Source organism: Miniopterus natalensis, chromosome 5 (assembly GCF_054644295.1).
Source record: "Miniopterus natalensis isolate mMinNat1 chromosome 5, mMinNat1.hap1, whole genome shotgun sequence".
Taxonomy (NCBI): domain Eukaryota; kingdom Metazoa; phylum Chordata; class Mammalia; order Chiroptera; family Miniopteridae; genus Miniopterus; species Miniopterus natalensis.
Window position 1 is genome coordinate 89,622,713 of NC_142085.1, and position 20,049 is coordinate 89,642,761.

Here is a 20,049-nt window from a genome sequence, read left to right on the forward strand (position 1 = left end):
ATGAGCCTCCAGCTTTTCGGTTGGTTCTAGTCTCCCCTGAAGCGGAAAGTCTGGGGGCATCCTGGCCGGGGACCGGGGCTGCGCTAACCTCAGGCGTCTTCCTCCTGGCGCCGGCTTCCTCCCCGGAACACGGGGCTGATGGGCCGGCCTCGCGGACGGCGTGTGAGCGTGAAATGCCATGATGCGTGTCACAGCATCTCACACGCGGCGATCACGGCAACTGCAGGCTGACTTCACAGAATCAGCCACATCCCCGAATCCCAGCTACTGGGAACAGCTTTGAAGTTATAAAGCATCTTAACTGACGATGCTTTTTAGTATCATCTTCCTAATAAACTTTGTGTCGGCGTGAAACTGTTTGTATAGATCTATTTGTCATTTACGCTTTACCTATTTAAAGTGATGAGACAATACATCGGGCAGTCCCGCCACGATTCGTGGCCAGTTGCACAGATTTAAACACGCAGTTGCCTCATAGCTAGAAACACACATTTTAGTTTAAAAATACGTCAATTTTCCAAAACGAATCTAGAAATGCCTACGCTAGCTCCTTCAGATTTGGGAAAACGATTTTTCCTCTTATGTTTTGTCTGTGTTCATGAGAACTGTAGCCTGTAACAGAGTAGAATGTCCCCCTGCTTTTAGAAAAGCACGTCACTGTGTCCCTCACTAGTCTGTCAGTCTGTGAGGCCGGGATTGTGTCTGTCTTTCCGCTCTCGAATCCACAAGCACATAGATAGTTTCTTGAAAGTTTGTTAAATGCGTGTGTGGTTAACGATGTATTATCACAAGACATTGTTGTTTAACATGTGCTTTTAATGCTCAATAATTCCTGACATTTGAAAGGAACAGACTTACGTAACATTCCAGGGAGCTGTGGATGTCACGACTGTTTTAATTTTTTGAGGCGGTTCTGCGTATTTCTAGCGTGGGGTTAATCTCGCTTTGCTTTGTGCGTTTTAGTGAAGCCTCCCTCCTCTCTCACCAATAATTCATCTAGATGATCCCATCGAGCCCTTCAAGTCGGTTTTACAGGTTGCAGATGGAACTCGTGATGAGCAACCTGAAAAATAAAATGAGCGAGGAGAGTCACGTGGCGTCGTGGTTTTAGAGACTCGGAGATGTCAGTTGTTAATGACGTCGCTGTCTCCGATTTCCGTGCAGAAAACAGTTATAGGTACCTTAAACCATCACAGGACCCACGGGGAGGGTTAGATAAGCGGCCTGGTGCCCCTTTCCAGCCCCGGGTCACCTGCAGGAGACGTTCCCGGAGGGGAGCGGGCTGTGTTCCCCTGGCTGGGTCTCCCCCCCCCTTCCTCCTGTGCTTGGAGCGGGTGGGTCTGCAGGTGAGCGGACGGCCCCCCTTGCGACTCTATAGCGTGTCCACAGGGTTGTGTGCCCCTTCCAGTCCCCCGGCCACGCGGGCCCGTCTGGAACAGGGCTGAGCTGGAGGCCCCCGGGCCTATTCCACGCCCCCCGCAGCTCCGGCGGCCTGGGCGGTGGGCGGTGCGCACCTGGCCTGCTTGCGGCCGCTTGCTTGGCTTTGTCCTGGTTTTTCTCGTTCGCACCTCCTGCAACCTTTTGATTTTCTTCTTAACTTGGGGTAAACTTAGCAATGCCTCCAACAGGGCAGCTTCACAGCGGGTTAATTTGTTATTTTAGTACCTGGGAGACGTTAACAGAGGTAGAGGCCGGAGGTGTCAGTCTGCGCGTGTGGCGGGGGTTGGTGGTGCGTGGAAATGGGTCCTCGCCAGCTGACTGCGCCCGCCCCCCCCCCCCCCCCCCCGTCTCCGCAGACGTGCTCCAGGGCACTGGGGCAACTGGGAACCGTAGGCAGCAGGTACCCAGCGTCGGGATGAACTGTCTGCCGCTGCGTGGGCACCGACTATGAAATTGATTTGCTATCTTTCGGGAGCGTAGTTGTGTAATGAGAACAATATAAAGTTCAGAGCCAGCGCGTTTATTATTTCTGCGGGTGCTGTTCGGGGCGCGGTCGACAGCGCCTTAAATGGGCCCGGCTGATGGATCGCTCTGTCCCCGACGCAGTGAGGACCTCTGCCCGTGGCCTTAAAAGGTTGAGCTGGTGAATCTGTGAGTTGCATCCGTCAGAAACGGCGCCAGTCAGCAAAAGGCCTGCGTAACAAGGCCGTTTGCTGCGTAACAAGTGTTAGGTGGGCACTTAATGGCTTAAAACGGCAAGTCAGCTGCAGGAGGGAGGCGGAGTGGCGCCCGGGCGAGGCGCGGGTGAGCCGGGCACACCCGGCGTGCGGCTGGCGCTCGCTGCCAGTCCTGGTCGAGCAGGAAGGGGCAGGAGGTTTCAACAAGACGAGATTGCGGCGTAGCTGGCGCATCCCGTTGCGTTAAGGAGGAATTTGATAAGAGGTAGACACTGTGTGGCTGAAACACTCGTAATATGTGGAAAAGTAAGCGACTGACAATACAGTCAAGAATTCCGGTAAAATCAAAATGCACAGGGAATAAAACGCAATCCTATTGTATACTCTGTGACTGGCGTCGGTGCGATGGCGTCATGCAAATACTTAATAACCATCTAACCAAAATGAATACACTCAGCGGGAGGATGGGCTCGGAAGAGGGGGTGCGTGGGGGGCGAGGGGGGCGCTGAGTCTACAAGCAGGCCTGGGGGCCTCCCCTGTGGTTGGCACATTCCCCAGAGTGTTGGGCCCAGAGGACCCTTTTTATAGAAAACGCTGTGTGGCTGGAGGGTCCTTGGAGCTGTCGGGAGGAAGGAGGCGGAACTGGGAAGCGAGCTGAGCGCGCGTGTTTCCTGGTAAGAAAAGTCGCTCGTATTAACAAGTTACAATGTATACACTGTAACGGCTGGTGGCTCAGCTTTGGAAATGAAGCGTATTTTCACAACGCTGCCTTCCTAGTTATTCCAAGCGCCTGCTTACATTCTTTGCGACACCCTGTATGTGATGAAGACGCAGCAACGTAAACACGTGATAGAGACCCAGAGGCAAATTTCAAAACAGGCAGTGGAGGGGCTGAGAGTGGTCGCCTTGGAGGCGGGAGCCTGGAGGTGGGGTCCCGACTGTTTCCCCAACACACTGGAGGCCTCTCTGACCTCTGTGTGACTGCGGCCGAAGTCAGCCTTCAGGACGTTGGAAGGATGGCCTGCCTCGTTTTTCAGATGCCTTGGGACAGGCCTGGGGGAGACAAGCGGACCAAGAATTTCCAAATCCATCCGCTGACCTGTTCCGAGCGGACGGGGCGGGCGGGAGGGTTAGGAGCGTTGGGTCCCACCCGCCTCCCTTTCTCCCAGGGGGGCGGGGGAGGGGTGAAGGAGACACCAGGCAGGCGGGCTCCCTCAGTTCTGTGTTTTGGCAGCAGAAGCTTCCGGGTAGCACTGGCCCGACCCTGACCCCCTGCCCTGGGCTGATGGAAGCAAATTAGGGCTTCTGCCAAGGTGGCTTGAGGTCAGCCTGGCCTGCGGCTGGGTGGCCTGGGTGGCCTGGGTGCTCCACCTCCTCGCAGATGAAATAGGTGCCTGGCGACCTAGAGGAAGCGAGCGCCCAGGGAGAGGTCACTCACCAGCGTTACGGGAACCGGAGGGCAGGACGTGTGACGTACAGTGAGGCTCCTGGAACAGCGACATTTTCGGAAACCTGTCGTGGGCCTTGGAGAACTGGAATAGGGAAAAGCGTTATGAAGACGAAGAAATTCTGAACACAAGTACACGCTCCCCGGAAAATAAAATATTTTCCTTTTCATTAGCAACAGCGCTAGCATTGCTGTCAGCGGTGTTCCTAAGGGCACCGCTAAGACAGGGACGGGTGCATGTCCATCTGAAAATCGCGACGGGCACCCAAGTACCATCAGCGTTTGAAAACACAGGACCCGGTTTTATACGACGGCCTCCAAGCTACGTAGGTTCCCGGAACCATTTTATTTTTAAGGTCACGCGGGTGAGTGATTCGCCCTGAGAGGAATTTCATGGTAGAAACCGGTACTGAGCTCGCCGGCGGCGTCTCGCTCGGAGGGGCCGCCGTCTCCCGAGGCCCTCACAGGGCCCCCCCGCGACGCTGTGTCCTGGGGTCAGACCCAGGGGCTTGGGGGCTGGGAAACCTGCGTAACCGCACGAAAACGCTCGTCAGCATTTCGGAGCTGGAGCCACACTTGCCACATCGCACACGAGATGTGAAACCTGAGGCCAGCTTGCAGCAAAGGGCGAACCGGCCCGACGGCGACGTGGAGAGTTACACTTCTCTTCCAGGCTCGGTCCTTCCGTCCTGGGGCCTGCGCCTTAGAGAATCGGACACAGTGATCGCCCAGCACCTCCAGGCTCCGCCTCGGGCGAAAAGGACAAGAGTGGACCGAGGCGACGGCCAGGGACTGTGGCGGCCCGCGGTCAGCGCACCGGCATCCCCTCCATCCCGTGGCCTCGTGCTCTCCCCGCGAGGAATCAGTCGATCAGAGGGACACCTGGCAGACGGGCCACGTTCGCTGACTCTGCTCAGCGGGTAAAAGCCGGTCCTTTTCGGAAACTAAAGCGCCTGCTACAGAAACAATGAACACGCCCTTTTAGTCTTTCGCTGTGTAACTTAGATAACTGGGATGACCCACGATATCCGGGTAATTACGACGGAGGAGACGTGAGCTAAGGGGTTTACTTGCCTTTCCTCGAGCTTAGCCTTAGAATAGACCCATTCGTGCTACACGTAGGTCCAGCCTCTCCGGAGGCGACGCAGGGGCCTTCGACCCCCCTTATCGAGCACGGTGACTTCTAGGGGCTGGCTTGTGTTTAATCAGTCTCCTAGCTACAGGAGGTGTAAGGTAAACAAATAGCACCCAGTCTCTGACCTCCTGAAGTCTCATAACTATTACCCCGTTTTCCAGATGACGGAATTGAGACATAACAAGGTTGATTACTTGCCCGAGGTCATAAACCACTGAATGACGGAGATGGGCCCACACCCGGGTCTGCCTTGCTCTGAAGCATGGCTCTTGGCCGCAAGGCTGTGAATCTGTGTAACGTCACCGAGCAAGAAGAAAAAGACCCCGGAGCCTCCCCCGAATCCAGGCGTCTAATCGCCAAGAAGAGTTTTGAGGCCCAGGCTTCCTTATTGGACGGAGGAGCTGCCAAAATGTTCGTTTCGTGATTGCCAGTGGCTAATACTGACGACCCACGTTCACGGGAGGCTTTGCAAGAACGGCAGCGTAGCTGTTGCTGTTTAGGTCCAGGGGAGGGGGGGTTTGAGTCCCCAAAAGGAGGCGAAACTAAAACCCACACCCTCTCGGGCCCTGTGGGGAACCTCGTCTCTCCTCCAACCTTGCCCTTGGCCTGGGGTGACGCAGGTGCTGCGACTTGGGGCGGGGCTCTCTGGGGAGAACTTCGGGGAGCAGGTGGGAGGCACCGGCCGCAGGTTCCGACTTAACTCGTAGCCCCTGCGCTGAAATCCGCCGCGAGTCCTGACGGAACCTGGAGACGGCTTTGTGGGTCGGGTCAGCAGTGTCTTGAATCTCCCGAGATATTCCTGACGACGCCTGTTCCCCCAGAACCCAACCCAGGACGCGACATGCAGGCAGCTGGGTGAGCGGACACCCGTCCTTCTCGTTTCTTAGAGCAGAAACTTTACAGTGCAAGCACGACAGTGACCGTTAGAATTAATTTTTTTTTTTTGCATAACCTTAAATTGTCCTCATTTGCAGCATTAAAATTTATGAACAGTGTTAAAGGAAAGCTTTTGAGGCTAACTAAGCAGCTGCTATTGCTTTAACCTCTCGCCCCAGCTCCAAGCGGGGAAATTCGCCCTGAGAAGCTTTTAGAAGGCGCGTATTTCATGCAAATGTCCCGTTCCCAATTTGTATCTCTTTCCCCTGTATTTTCACATCGAGTCTTTGGCCGCTGCTGCTGCGTTACCGGCATTAGGGTTTGTCTTTTCCTGATCTGAGGGTAGAAGAATCGGGCCCATTATATGTGGTTTTGGGCAAACAGTTTCCCCACCACAAAGGCCTTTGTTCCTCCCCGCGGGCTCCTGGCCGCTCGCCTGGCCCTGCCCCCTGCCGGGCAGAGGGGACACTCCCCTCTTCTGAGGACCTCTCATCAGAGATCTCGCCACGGCCCCTGAGGTTTCACTCGTGAGAAATCCCCTGGAATCTGGGCTCTGCCTCTTCCCAGGACCTTTGGATTCCGCGACGCCTCCCGTGTTGGCCGCGGAGCTCTCCCCCTTTGAAGCTTTTACAGATGCTTTTACTGGGCTCCTTTGAAAAGGGGAGGTTGTGGTGATGCTGGGAGGAGGGGCTGGAATTCCTCCGGCACCAGAGATGATCTGGGGATAACTCAGGGCGCTCGGTGGGGCGCGGTGGGGCCCGGCCTCCTGGGCCGCAGGAAAGGGCGCCAAGGCTCAGGTCTCTGGTCTGTGGGGAGAATCTGGTCTGTGGTCGGAAGTCTCTCCGACGGTGGGGCTTTACATAAACACCGAGCCCGGCCCCTCGAGGGCCGAGGGCCGAGGAGCCCTGGGGGTTGGGCTGCAGCTACAGGCGCCCAGACCTGCTCCAGCTCCTCGCTGCCTCTGACTCATGCAGGGCCTTGGGGCGGAGCGGGTTCTGCGACGAGCTGGAGGATTTCACGAGCACCGTCTCGGTCCACACCACCTCCCTCCCTGTTTCCCCCTCTCCTCAAACTTCTGGGAGGATGGGTGGTGGCCGAGGGTCACGTCTTTCTGGGCGTGGTGACAGACACACTGAACAAGGCCCAGGCTCCCTCCCGAGCTGGACAAGCGTCCCCACAGCAGCCGGCGAGCGCGTCCTAAATGCATTAGCTTCAAGGGGAGCATCTGACATACGGGTCCCAGGAGGTTGGAGGGTCAGGGTCCCGTCTGCCTGCCCTTAGTGCCCTGGAGAACCTGCTGCCCGGGGGAGCTGGAGACGTCTCCACGGTGACACTGACGTCCACCACTGGGGACCCTGTGTGGACCTGCTGCTACCTGGGGGAGCCCCAGCGCCCCATCTTCATTGCCCGAGGTGCAGAGAAAGCCCATCCCCAGAGAAAGGGTCGGAGGGGAGGGCAGACTTTCAAGTTTGCTGGGCTGGTGCCCATCAGTGAAATAAAGACAGTGTTTTAGATTAAAAAGCGGGGAATTTGGCTTCTTTGACTAGGTTATCTCATGTTTTGTTGAGGATCCTGCTCCCTGGGTGCTGTGTAAGTTCTGTTCAGATCAGGGCAGAATTTTAGTGGCGCTCATGGGGAGGGAGACGCGGCTCCTGAGCCGGCCGCTCCATCTTCTCCTTTCCCCACGTCCTCGCCCCCACCGCCCTCCATCGCTCGCGCCCACCGCGAGGCTCGCCGCACGGGCGGTCGGACCGCAAGTCTACGCGGAGAGTAAGTCAGGCGCCGATGGGGAACACAGCGTCCGTGGGTCTTTAAAAGCTGATCCTTAACGTTCCAGTGTCACAAGAGTGACGCATGTTTGTTGTAGAAGAGTCAGCGCGTAGAGCTACGCACACAAGCAAATCCCACCGTCCAGTCAAAAATCCCAGCTGAGTTTTCTCTTCCCCTCACAACAAAAATGGGATTTGATCATGAGCTGCTGTTTTGAAATCTGCTTTATTTTTACTAAAAAAAATCAAAATGTTTCTATGTTTTCTTTGTTTTTATTTAATGTCATTTTAAAGGTTGCCTAATATTCCACAACCTGGACGTACTCTAGTTAATTTAACTGATGCCTAATTGTGGACATTTAGGTTGGGTCCCATTTTTTCCTGCGTCACTCGTGATGTTCTGCAGTGAACACCCTCTGCGGCACCCTCGGCCGCCCGGCAGAGCGCTGACGGTGCTCCCGGGAGCTCCTGGGAGGAGGCAAGCCCGGGCACGCCCCTGCCTGTGGGGGAGCGTGAGGCCCCAGCGCCCAGGCCCTGCGCAGGGCGGGGGAGAGCCTGGCGCGCAGGCTCCCGCTTGTGACTGCGACCACCCTGCGAATATTTCAGGGGAAACCCCTGAAAGCGGAATTTCTGATCACGGGGTGTGAACACTGTAAAAGATTTTTATATGTTTTGTCTAGTCGCCTTCCAGGAACGGATGGGCGTGTCCTGACCCTCTAACTGCCTCGGGGCCCCTCTGTCCTCAGGTGGAGCGGACGCCCGCAGGCAATGAGGTGTCCGCTCAGCCCGTAGGCCAGGCAGTGGCCCCTGTAGCACCTTTGAATGTGAGGGAGGAGGGGCCGAGCGGACTAGGCATCTCCTTCAACGTGGAGGTTTTAGGAAAAGTTAAATAGCAAAAAAACCAGCAACAAACGCCATGCCAGGGGCAATTCCTAATAAACACCAAACGTCAGGTGATGTCACAGTTCAGAGTCAGGCTCACAGAGGCGAGAATTGTCCCAAGGGTCAGTGGTGTTTAGGTCACTGTGTCTCTATCGATTCCCTGTTCCTCGTGGAGCCGGATCCTTGGCAGGGACCGCAGGCCGGACGGAGGCAGGAGGTGCCGAGGAGCCGGGGCGGGCGAGGGTGGTCAGGAGGGTGGCTGGGGGCGGCTGTGCCGTGCCCGCAGCCCCCTGACAGGTCCTCCTACGGAATGGAGCCCGGCCTTCATTTCCAGCTGGGTTTTCTCAGCCGACTCCACCTGCCCCCCTTCCCTGCGGTGTCCCTCCTTTATTTTAGGAATAAGAAAGATCCGCGTTGAAACTCACTTCCCGCTGTTGCACCGAGAGCGAGGCCTGTGCAGGGGGGCGTGTGGGTGCCTCGGCTCTGCAGCTCGGGTGCCCTGTCTGGGATCAGACTTTGCTTCGTTGAGTTTGCACAGCCACGTGCCAGGCAGCGTTGGGGTTACACTGCGCGGAAAGCCGCCTCAGGATTGGTTGATGTTTGCGGCACCCCATCGCCCCACAGAGAGGCCACGCGGAGAATCTTATTTCACTCCCGGTGACCTTTGAGGCGCACCCTGTGACTTCCTCAGAAAGCCGTGACCTTCACGCATCTAAATCCCCAAATTTTCCACAGATGATGCCCCCTCTCTAAGTTTCTTTAAGGGATGTTAGCGTGGTGTCCTGTTTGCTGTCGCAGGGGGAGGGTGCCCTGGGCGAAGAGCCCGGCCTCCCTCAGTGGCACCTTTCCCTGCACACGAGGGGGGCAGCCACGGGGGCTTTCGCACGAGGCAGGAAGCTGTTCAGGATGAGGAACGGTTTGAAAATCCTTCTTGGCCGATGAAGCCTTAGATCTCACAGTCTGTTTGTTCCCCCTCAGCTGTTCCCTTTGAAGCCCACGGCCGCTCTCTCTGTGCAAGAGCAGCTGTGATGTGGATCACGGTTTATTTTAAGACAAGAAAGGAACCGGGAGAAGACATACCTACTGTTGTTTGTCATCCATGTGCAAAATTCGGGTGTAGGCGACCTTGTTCAGATATGCAGATGAGGGGCGCTGGGGCTGGGGGTCCCTGTGCCCGCGGCGGGAGGCGGCCCGGGCCTTCTTGCCTGTCCTCGCTCAGCCACTCTGCTGCAGGGACCACCTCCACCCTCTGGGACCCCGCAGTCTGTTTGGAGGGGCTGGGGCTGGGCAACCTGGCAACTCTCCAGTACCTGTGAGGTGCCAGCTCCGGGCGAGGCCAGCGCTCGTCTTGCACGAGTCATCGTCATTGCTCCGTGACACGGATTTTATCTTCACTGAACAAATGAGGAAATTAATGCTTTCAAAATGCATAGCTCACCCTGGGCCACACGCAGCTCAGAGACAGGACCGGGATCTCGATCAGGCTCTCACGTCCCCGCAGCCCCTGTACCAAGCTCTGACGCACTCACCGTGGAGAGGAGAACATGATAAACCTCCTGCAGGCATTGAGCCGTGTGGGCCATCGGTCAGGGCAGAGGGGTGCAGAGAACTGTGGGCAAGAGTGGGGAGGTTAGCGATACAGGGAAATGGTCCCCAAGCTCCCAGCTGACCAGAAACGAGGACAGTGCTCCCCTGGATCTAGGTGGGTCCATGAGAGCAAGTCCTGTCAAATTAGCCCATTTGTCTTGGGACAGGTGGTGCTACTAGGAGTCCAGGCCAGTCTGAGAAACAACAGAAACTCCCTGTGACTAGAACCCCCCAGGGAACTGAGCAAACTCCTGCAATCACCTTATAGACCCATAAAGAAGTGAGATTGGTAATATCCTTCTAGAAGTTTCCATAATTGTACCCTAAGTGATATTAACCAGCAGATTGACGAGAAGGTGGAAAGATTGGGAGCAGGGATTTTCTCAGCCAGTTGTTCAACGTTTTAATTAACATTTGGAGGAAATGCTGGGGCCGGCCTAGCTCATGCATGTGTAGGGATTGGTGAGATTGATCGTCCTGTCCTGAATGTCTCTCCTTTTAGGGGGCCCTGGCCATAGTTTCCCTATTTTGTTGGCCACTGGTCTTTTCTCAGTCTCAGTTATGGGTTCTTACTCGTTAGTGATGACCCAGCTCCTCGAAGTCCCTTCTCAGGCCCCCCCTCACCTCTCGCTCCTGACAATGCCTCCGGCTCCCACGGCTCCAGTTTGCATGTTTCAAAAGGACGAACCCTGACTTTCAGACCCAGATGACCCTGGATTTCTCTCCTTCACTGTCCCACATGCTTCAGACTCAAGCAAGCCCAGAGTCAAACAGGACACTCTCAGCACCCCTGACACATCCCTGGGCAGCTGCCAATCACCGTCATCACTCCAAAGGCCATCCCTGTCCTGACCTTTAAAACTGTACATTAGTTTGCCTGTTATTGAATGTTATGTAGATGGAATCATTCAGGATACACTTTTTTTTGGTTCACATTCTTTTACCGAATACTAGGAGCCTCATCCATGCTATTGCACGTGGCTATAGTTCATTTTCATGGCTGCGGCTACTTTATTATGTGGATGTAACCAACTTGTTCGTTCAGTTTCTTGTTGATGAATATTTGGGCTGTATTTTAATTTCTAGCTATCCTCAGTGATATTGCCATGAACATTCTTGCGGAGGTCTTTAGGGGCACAGAGGTGTACTTCCCACATGTACCTAATGGCACACTCCCTGGGTCACAGGGCTTGATGTGCTCAGTCTTAGTGGGTTCTGCTAGCCACTAGTGTCCTGGTGTGATCGTTCAATGGTACACACGCAGCCACGGTGTATGAGAGTTTCCGTCGTTCCACGTCCTTGCCAGCTCTTGCTATTGTCAGCTTTTAAGTTTAGCTTTTAGCTGAACTTATATAGTAGTCACTTGCTGTAGCTTTAATCTGCATTTCCTTGATGATGAAGGGACTAAGAACATTTTGTATATTTATGGAACAATTAGCTATCCTAGTTAGAGGCATTTTTTAGCCTATTTTTTGCATTTGGATGTCTGCATTTGTCTTATTGGATTGTAAAATTTCTTTATATAATAATGGAGGAGCACAATGATAAGGGATTCAATGTAACTCTAAATTAGAATTGCCTGAGCCCACCATTGTTCTTCCCTGGCTGTTTCACAAGGTGGCAGCTTAAGGGTCTTTCTATCACTTTCGGAGAGTTTCCTTGGCAGGCCCAGCCCCATAATGAGGTGAGAAAAGAGAGTCTCAATGAAACACTCACCTCTTGCCTTCCACGCTTGCCTTGAACAAATGGGGAGAAAGCTAGTGTTTACCTGTGGCTTGGTTAAGATTGTCTGTCGCAGTGATTCCACTGGGACCAATGACCCTCAGAAACTAGCCACTGGTTTGCAACATTCACCAAATGTCCTGCGTTAGGGCTGAAATAGTAGGAAAATGACCATCTCCTATGTCCCACAAGGAGCTGGGAGTCCCAGACGTTAGAGGATACTTGGATGCCAACTTATCTAAATAAAAGTGTCCCCTGACAGATGGTGGCTCCATCCAGACACTTCCAGTGACTTGAAGCTCCATCCTGTATTTTTTGAGACACCCTGACCCATTATTGCTCAGGTCTAATTATGAGAAAATTCTGATCTCTGTTCTGAGATGTGGCCCCCTGTTGCTCCCACCCACTGATCTTCTCTCTGTCCCTGGAGGTCCAGGGGGTGAGGACACGTGCTCCATCTATCTCATAACAGTTCTTCGAATATTTCCAGACAGCCGTTACAACACTATGTCTTCTCAATTTTTCCTTTAGACTAAAAATAAAAACTAACCTTCTTGGGATAAACATCTTCAATCAGAGAAAAAAAATGTGAAAGGTACCATACAGAATGCACTAAGATTGAAGATGAATTTATCGAGGATGTTTTCTTGTTCGACAACATCCATCATTTCCCCCCTTTTTTATTCTTCCTCTTATTAAACAGTGATTACCAAGTGGGTCCCGGTAGGCTCATTAAAATCCTTAACTTCCTTTATTGCAGGTAATGCCCCTCATGTTGTAGCCCTGTTCCCTGCCTTCCTGCCCACACCTGCTGTTACCTTTTTGGATTATTGTTAACAGAATAATTGTGCAGTGGGGATCTTTTAAACGTGTGACCCAGTGAATAGCACAGCCCTGCTTGAATTTTACTTCTGCGGGCATTGTTCCGATTTCGGGGTAATTTGCAATAGTGCTGTAATGTATCTTTGCTCCCTTACATGAGGATCTGCCATTCACATTTCCATCTCCTGGAATTCCAGGACTTTCACTGAGCTGCTCTGCACACATACTGCGCTGTGTGCTTCCACCTTTAAGGGGAGAGAGGAAAGGAACCTGGAGAGAGATTCAGATTCATGATAATGGAGGAGCACTTGGGCACTCTGGAGCAGTCCTTTTTCAGTCCTGAAATCGACAGTAAGCGTTTATTCATTTGATAGCCAATGGATATCTGTGAAATGCCTGCTTGAGTCAGGCATCAGGCTAACGCACTGCAGACACAACGGTGAGAATGGACCTCCTGAGCTTGCCTTCTGGTTGGGGAGACCTGTAAACAGTATAGTTATCGAAAATGCACAATAGAAGGTGTCCAAATAACCAAAGCCAGTACCACTGCTGTTGGTACTCCTGCCACTTCTGCTGTTACTACTGTTACTACCACTGCTGGTGCTGCTATTGTTACTACTAGTACTGTAGTTACTGCTACTATCGATGTTACTCCTGCTATTGCTACTCTTACCAATGCTGGTGCTGCTGCTGCTACTATTGCTACTGCTACTATCACAACTGCTATTAATACTAGTTACTACAACTGTTACGACCACTATGACTGCTACAATTACTACCAATACTACAATGACTACTGTTACGACTACTATCAATATAATTGCCACTACTACTATTGCTACTGTTACAATTGCTGATACTACTGTTGCTACAATCACTACTTTTCATGTGTCTACCACTCTTACTGCTGCTGCTATTACTGCTCCACCACTAGTTCAGTTCATATGACCTCTGATACATTACTTCGCCTACTTTGGTTTTTCCTCCCCTGTAAAATTAGAACTAGATACATGTTTCTGTCTGCAAGGTGCCAATAAACGTTACCAAAAACTAAAATGGCGAAGGGGATCAGTATACGAGTATTTTGGGGAATGTTAGTTTTTATAAGTTTGCTTATGGAACAATTAATATGCTAATATGAGCGACGAATCTCTAAGAGTATGCACCAAATTTATTGGCTGCAAAATACTTTTCTGTGTGTGTGTGTGGGGGGGGCTGTCTTTCTCAGTATTAACAAAACCCATTTCTCAGGAGTAACACCTTTTCTTAGGGGTACAGATATTTTCCCCATCAGTACTGAACTTTGTGATCTCCTAAGAAATGCTCTAAGACTCTGCTGTCCCTTAAAATTTCCAAGTATGAGGGCGACCATCTACTACCATGTGTGTGAGATAAGTTAATTATTAATAATGTTCCCTTTCTTTTAAAATATTTCCATTCTGAATAATGCGCGACCTGGTCACCGGGCCTCATACAGACCCTCACTCATTCTCATGGAGACAGCCCAGCATAGGGCTTCGGCTGCCTGTGGATCCCTTGTCACGAAACACTCACTGGACATGAAATCATAGGAGCCTGCTCCCGACACCATCTCCTCCCAGCTGACTGTCCCCTTGTCCTTGGTGTGATTCTCTGTTTAGCTGGGGAACAATGGACAGGGTTCTGTCATTGGCTGTGGGCGGAGCAGTGAGCGTGTACTGAGCAGCCGCTGGGCACCTACCCTGTGGTAGCTGCTACGACATAAAGAAAAATTTGAAGCGTGATCTTTGCCTTCAAGGTGCTCCAACCTCACGTCACTGGGGGTGACTCGAGTCTGGCAAAGCATTTTACAAAGTAATAAATTTAAAAATTGACAAAAATCCTCATAATGGTTAGTAAGATAGGCCAGTTATACTTATCTCTGCTTTTGAGGATTTAATTTTAACACATGCAGCAGAAATCTGAATAAGAGCAAATAAATTAGATCCTAGCTACTTGGTTCCTAAGCTTCCATATTAAATTGTGACATTTATTTGACATTAGTTTTCCCATTTTTTCCCCCCACTGTCACCTCTCCCCTTGTTTCATGTGACAATAATCTGCACTGGTTCAGGGTGAGGGAAATAAAGCATAGAATAGGCCCTGAGGCCTCTCAGGGTCTTCCCTTCAACTCATGGTGGGTGCTGGGCGCTGGGCGCTGGGTTCCTATTCCGCCCGCACCCTCACACTCCCACCCCCTCTAGCCCAAGTGGAAAAAGCCCCTGGTGTCACCCAGAACAAGTAACAGAGCTCATTCCAGCTGCCCTCTTGGGAACTGCATGGCTTCTGGCTCCTTCAGGGCACCACGTGGTTCTCGTTAGTTAACATGCTGACTCTTCCTTTCGGAGCACCTTGGTCTGGACCTGAGGGAGGGGACAGGTCAAAGACCCGGTGGTTCATGAGAGAGGCCACTGAGACTCGGGACCCACTGTCGCCTTGCCTGTTGTAGTTGGAGTGAGTCAGAGCATCCCTTCTAACAAGACATTGAGTCCTCGCAGCTTGTGATCTGTCAGAATAATCTTAAAGAGGGCTGAGAAAGGCTCGGGAGATAACAGCAGATCTGTGGGAACATCGGTGATAACAGAGCATCTCCCCCCCTCCCGCTGCAGGGAGCACCCCGAGGGTGGGCCGGGCGAGCCTTCTGGCACCCACTTACCGGAGCAACTTTTGTGCAGCCTTGATTTTCAGGGTCTCAACAAAGGCTGGCGGGGATATTACTTCGTGCATTAGGTGCAGCATTTTAGCTTCCAGCCTTGATCACAGCAAGTCTGAGAGAAGAGAGGGCCAGGTTGCGGAGATGAAAGGGGCGGAGGCTGTGCTTGGATGAGGGCAGTGATTACCGGCGAGAAGATGAGAGAGAAGGGAATAAAGACAGAGTGAGGCTGCACCCGCCCTTCACTCGGGGAATGGAGACACAGCGTTGGAGCCATTTGCAGAGGTGAACGGAGAGGCCAAAGGGACCCAAAGCGCAGACAGACCCAAGTGCACCCGCAAAGGTGGGACGGAGTGTGCAGGAGGCGGAATGTGGTGATCGCGCCCGCAGACCTGGGCCCAGGACCCCCAGCATCCGCGCTGAATTCAGGGCAGGCGGGGCTCCCCTGTGCTCCTGCCCGTGGGGGCTGGCATCGTGCCCGAGAGCTGGTGCCGGGTTTTCCTTCTCTCCCGCCTCCTGCTCCCCGCCCTCTCCTACCCCCCCTTTCTGTCCTGTGCACATTGGAGGTGTTTTGCTGAAAGAGACCTTGGGCCCTACCTGTCCTGGTTCCCGCTATCGGCTTTATCGATAGATATGTAAACCTCCCTTTTGGTACCTCCCTGGCTGGTCGCAGTCACTCGATTGTACCTATGACCCCTCTGCAGCTGGGGCGTGGCTGTGACCCGGCCCTTCAAGCTTTACTGCCCAGCGTTTGGCTGCTTTGGGAGCTGTAGCTGTAAAGTATGAAAAAAACGAGAAATAATGGTATTAATAGTTTGATGGCAGGAGGCTGAGCATTATTGCAAAACAAACTTTGTGCCCGGCTTATTGTTTCAGCGGAGGCTGCGCATCTGCGGGTGTGAGCAGCGGGTCCCTGTGGGCGTCTACGGGGAAGGGCCTTTCCCTCCGCGAGTCACGCGCATTGCGCAGCATTTAAACTCTCAATGGCCCCACAGAGGCATCGACGGGGCGGAACCTAGGCTCCTGCAGACGCCTTTCGGGTGCCCCCAGCCCACCCTTGGGTGAGCGATGTTTCGTTCACTTTCCAAAAACAAAGCAAAGACCAGGTACCAGTAACAACAGCCAGAGCGGCTTCCTTCCCAGGGACACGCGGAGGGTTTCTGATGGCCCTGGACTGCGCTTACACGTGTGAATCCACCCTCCCCTGTGCTCTCATGGGGCCCTGAGTGGACCTCCATCGTCAAACTCGTAGTCACCACTTTCTCTAGTCACTTAAAAATAGCTTCCTGTCCCCCTTTCTCCCTGCCCTTTGTGAGCGCCTGGGGTGCAGGGGGAGGTCCGAGAGACGTCAAGGTCAAGAGCAGGAAGAGCACCGGCCCTGGGAGACTCGGAGGCGAACCACAGCTGGGCCGCGTCACCGCTGTGTGACTTCAGGCGGGTTCTTACCCTCTCTGGGCCTCTGTCTCTCTATGTGCTGAATCAGGCCAGTGCCCGCCTCCTTTCTGTGGAAGATTCGATAACAGATGTAAACTTCCCACCCAGAACCTGAAACAAAGTAGGTGCCCGAGAGCTGTCTGCTGAGTTAACTGAATGCAGTGCATAATTTGCTTTATTTCCACACAAGCCATTGCCAATTAAATGATTCTAACACCCTCAAAATGAAATATCGAAACTGCAGCTGTTCCCTGGAAAGAATGCTTCAGACGTGTCCTAGCAACTGTCCCTGTCTGACTCCAGTGAGAAGTCCTCTGGAAGCCTGGTCAGGGGGCAGCGCTGGAACCAAAGTTTCCTTCCGCCACATTCACACGTCTCCTAAGGAACATGTCATGAGCTGTCCTCAAAGCCCAGGTGTATCTGTTTTTAACTCTGGAAAGAGCAAGCAGAGGGCACGTTGCTTTGGGAAACGGGATCTGAGGCAGTTGGCCACGGAGACTGGACGTGGCTCCTCCTAAGAGAAAGTGGGCTCTCTTCTGAATGTCCAGACCTGGACGGCATCACGGGGCAGGTCCTCTCGGTGAGGGGCGAGCGGAGGGTGAGAGGGGCGCCCCTAGCCTCTAACCTCTGTGCGGGCTCCTCCCGAGAATGGAGCTTTAGAAGCAAGGGGGGCCCTTCGGGTCCGTGGCCTGTCTTTGTCAGGGCTCCACCGGGCACTGTGGCTGGACGGGAGGGGCGCTCAGAGCTGCCCGCCTGGCAGTTCTCACCACCGTGAGTCACGTGGCACCGGTGGCAGCCCCCTTTGCTGGGAAGGATGACCGTCTCCCAAGCACGTTCAATGTGGCACAAAGCACGGCACATCCCGGGCCGGGCTCTGGTTCCTGGGGGCACAGAGTGAGTCTGCTCGGCCTCCATCTTCCGAGGGCCTCAGTAAGTTCTGGAGGTGCCCGCTTGCCTTGTTCAGAGGGACCAGAAAACTACTCACTCGTTTACACACCAAGCAGTCCAGAACCTTCCCCTGGCACGTGGGTGGGAGGCCCTGCGGCTTTCTGTGGTCTCTCTTTCCTGCTGTGGTTTACCCGGCGGTGGGGGCTCCTCTGTCTGCCTTCACTCACCAGGTGAGCTGTGCCCTGGCGCCAGTGACACCCGCCGGGCCAGGGGTCCCCATCGCCTGGTCTTCCTGTGACCTCCTCCCCAGACAGAGCTCTGCCAACAGCCACCGAGAAGGGACGCGCTCTCAGGGTGGAGTTCAAGTTCCCGCTCGCTTCCTGTCCAGCGCCTGAAACAGACGTACAGAGAAGGCTCATTTCCGTGGCCTCTGTAACGTGTGTGGCCCACCTTCGGGTGTCCGCTCCCCCCGTGAAAGGCTGAAAGGTCCATGGTTATCAGGCACCCACTTAGCTTCCTTATCAGCGATATTTTGGGCTAAATAATCTTATACTCTTCCTTCAGCAAACACCTCGACGGCCTTCGTTACCCACAGGGTGGAGCAGAAGTAGGTTCGCAGCTGTTGGTATGGAAAATAATACATTGACTAATAAATAGTAACGCAAGAATAGGCCGTGTTTCGCGTACTCGCAACTGTAAACCTACTTTTGTCCCACCCCGTGTGTATTATAAAATCTATTTTAACTGTGGAGTTGGGCTCACCGAACACTAAGCTGCGGGGACTGCGGATGGCAAAGAACCAGGAGGATAGAGCTGGGACCCCCAGGCAGCAATGCCCGGAGGGGAAGGGTTCAATTTAGAGCAACCTGCCCGAGGGGAGGGGGAACCGTACAGAGGGTGTGTCTTGTTTTTAGGTCTGCATTAAAAAAAAATGTCCTCTGAGATTTTATAACCACAAGCTTGGCCTCAAATGGCTTTTGGGGTTGAAATGTATACGACCCCTATGGTCCAGGAACCCACAAGGCAATAAATTATTTAAGAAGCGATCCTAGGCTGGTAGCACCCCTGGAGCATCTGGTGAAATGGGAGCTGGAGTGACCCACCCTCACCCTAGAAGTCCCGAGGAAGGTGTGTTCTCACGGGGAGTCCCCAGGACCGGCGGTAGTCATGGCAACAGTGTGATGCTGAGAGGAGGGGCACCGAGTGGAGCGAAGCATCCGGAATTGGACACACATGTGCAAAACTCAAAACAGCATTACAGATAAATCAGCGGGGGGGGGGGGGGTATAATTCACAAATCATGGAATGATTGGTTATTATTTTATTTTAAAAATCTAGATTACACAGAAATCAATTAATTAAAGGTGGTAAATTAAAACCTACAACTGGACGAACTTTTAGAAGATTATACAAAAATATATTGTAGAAAATGATTTCTTAAATATGATAGACAAAGCAAACCTTAATGGAAAAGACTGCGGTCCATACGCGTAAGATTTCATTTCTGCTGCAGAAAAAACTAACAGAGTGTTTCTGTGCACTTTTAGCTTGAATTTGTGGGCGCTGAAAAGCAAGGAACCGCTGACAAAAGAAACAGTAAAAGGTATACAAGTGCTTAATAATTATGGTTCAAGGACTAGGTTACATTTGAAAAAGACTTTGTTTTTAAATTGAGGTTCTTTCAAGGTTTTTTTTCTTAAGTTTCCTTTTGGCTTTTTGTTTGTTTTCAGTCAAGCAAGGAAATAGTTCCCCTCTGAGATCTTGGGAACTGATGGGTGGGATCCTCTCTGTCTTTTCTTCATAAAAGTTTGGCAACAGTTCAGATCCACCTTGTAAAATGTATTATACAAGACCACGGTATACTTTTGTTCAGAACAAGGGTTTTATTTGTTTGTTTTAAAAATTCCTTTTCTCTTCCACTATTGGGAGAACGTCTGGGAGAGAATTCTAATTGTATTTTTTATGACATTAAAAAAACACACAGATACACTCTGGTGGTCTTTCCTTTGGCCTGGACAGAGCTGGTTTACTCAGCCTTGGCTTGGCTTCCTGTGTCTCAGCTACTTCCTCCCTCTGGCCCCGCTGTGCACCCCAGACATCGTGGTGGGGTCACCTAGCCCAGCCCTGGCCTCACGGCATATCGGCCGACTCTCAACTCAGCACTCAGAACGTAAAGGAGCTAAGAGAACCCTGGAGAGCTCAGCTTCAAGCCTGCCTTCTGAAATCATCTTATACTGACCACCTCAGGCTGATTCAGAGAAGTCTGTAAGGAAACCCCTTTCCAGAGCCCCCGAGGGGAAGCGAGGGCATCGGGGTGATAGCATGGCCTCCTCTGTTCTCTGTGCACCCACATCTTCTGAAGCCCCTTGTTCTTTGACTTTACTCTCTCCCTTCGCGCACTATGTCCTTTATAGTGTAGTCTCTAAAAATACCACCTTTTCTTTTTCTTGTCTTATATCATTGTCTACTGTTACTAGAAGAAGCCTCATTGTCCTAACTGAAAGGGGAACCCCGTCTGCTGCAGGGGAGATGGTTTGATGTGAATCCTCCAGCTTCTTAATGTGCTAACAGAGCAGATGAACCGTTACACCCTTTCTCTCTAAACAGTGTTTGGTTCTTGAAGTCATCCTCTTGCTGTAAAATCTTATTTTGCTGCCAGAAGTGGAAAAGCTAAAGAGAAAAAAAAAATACTATAGATT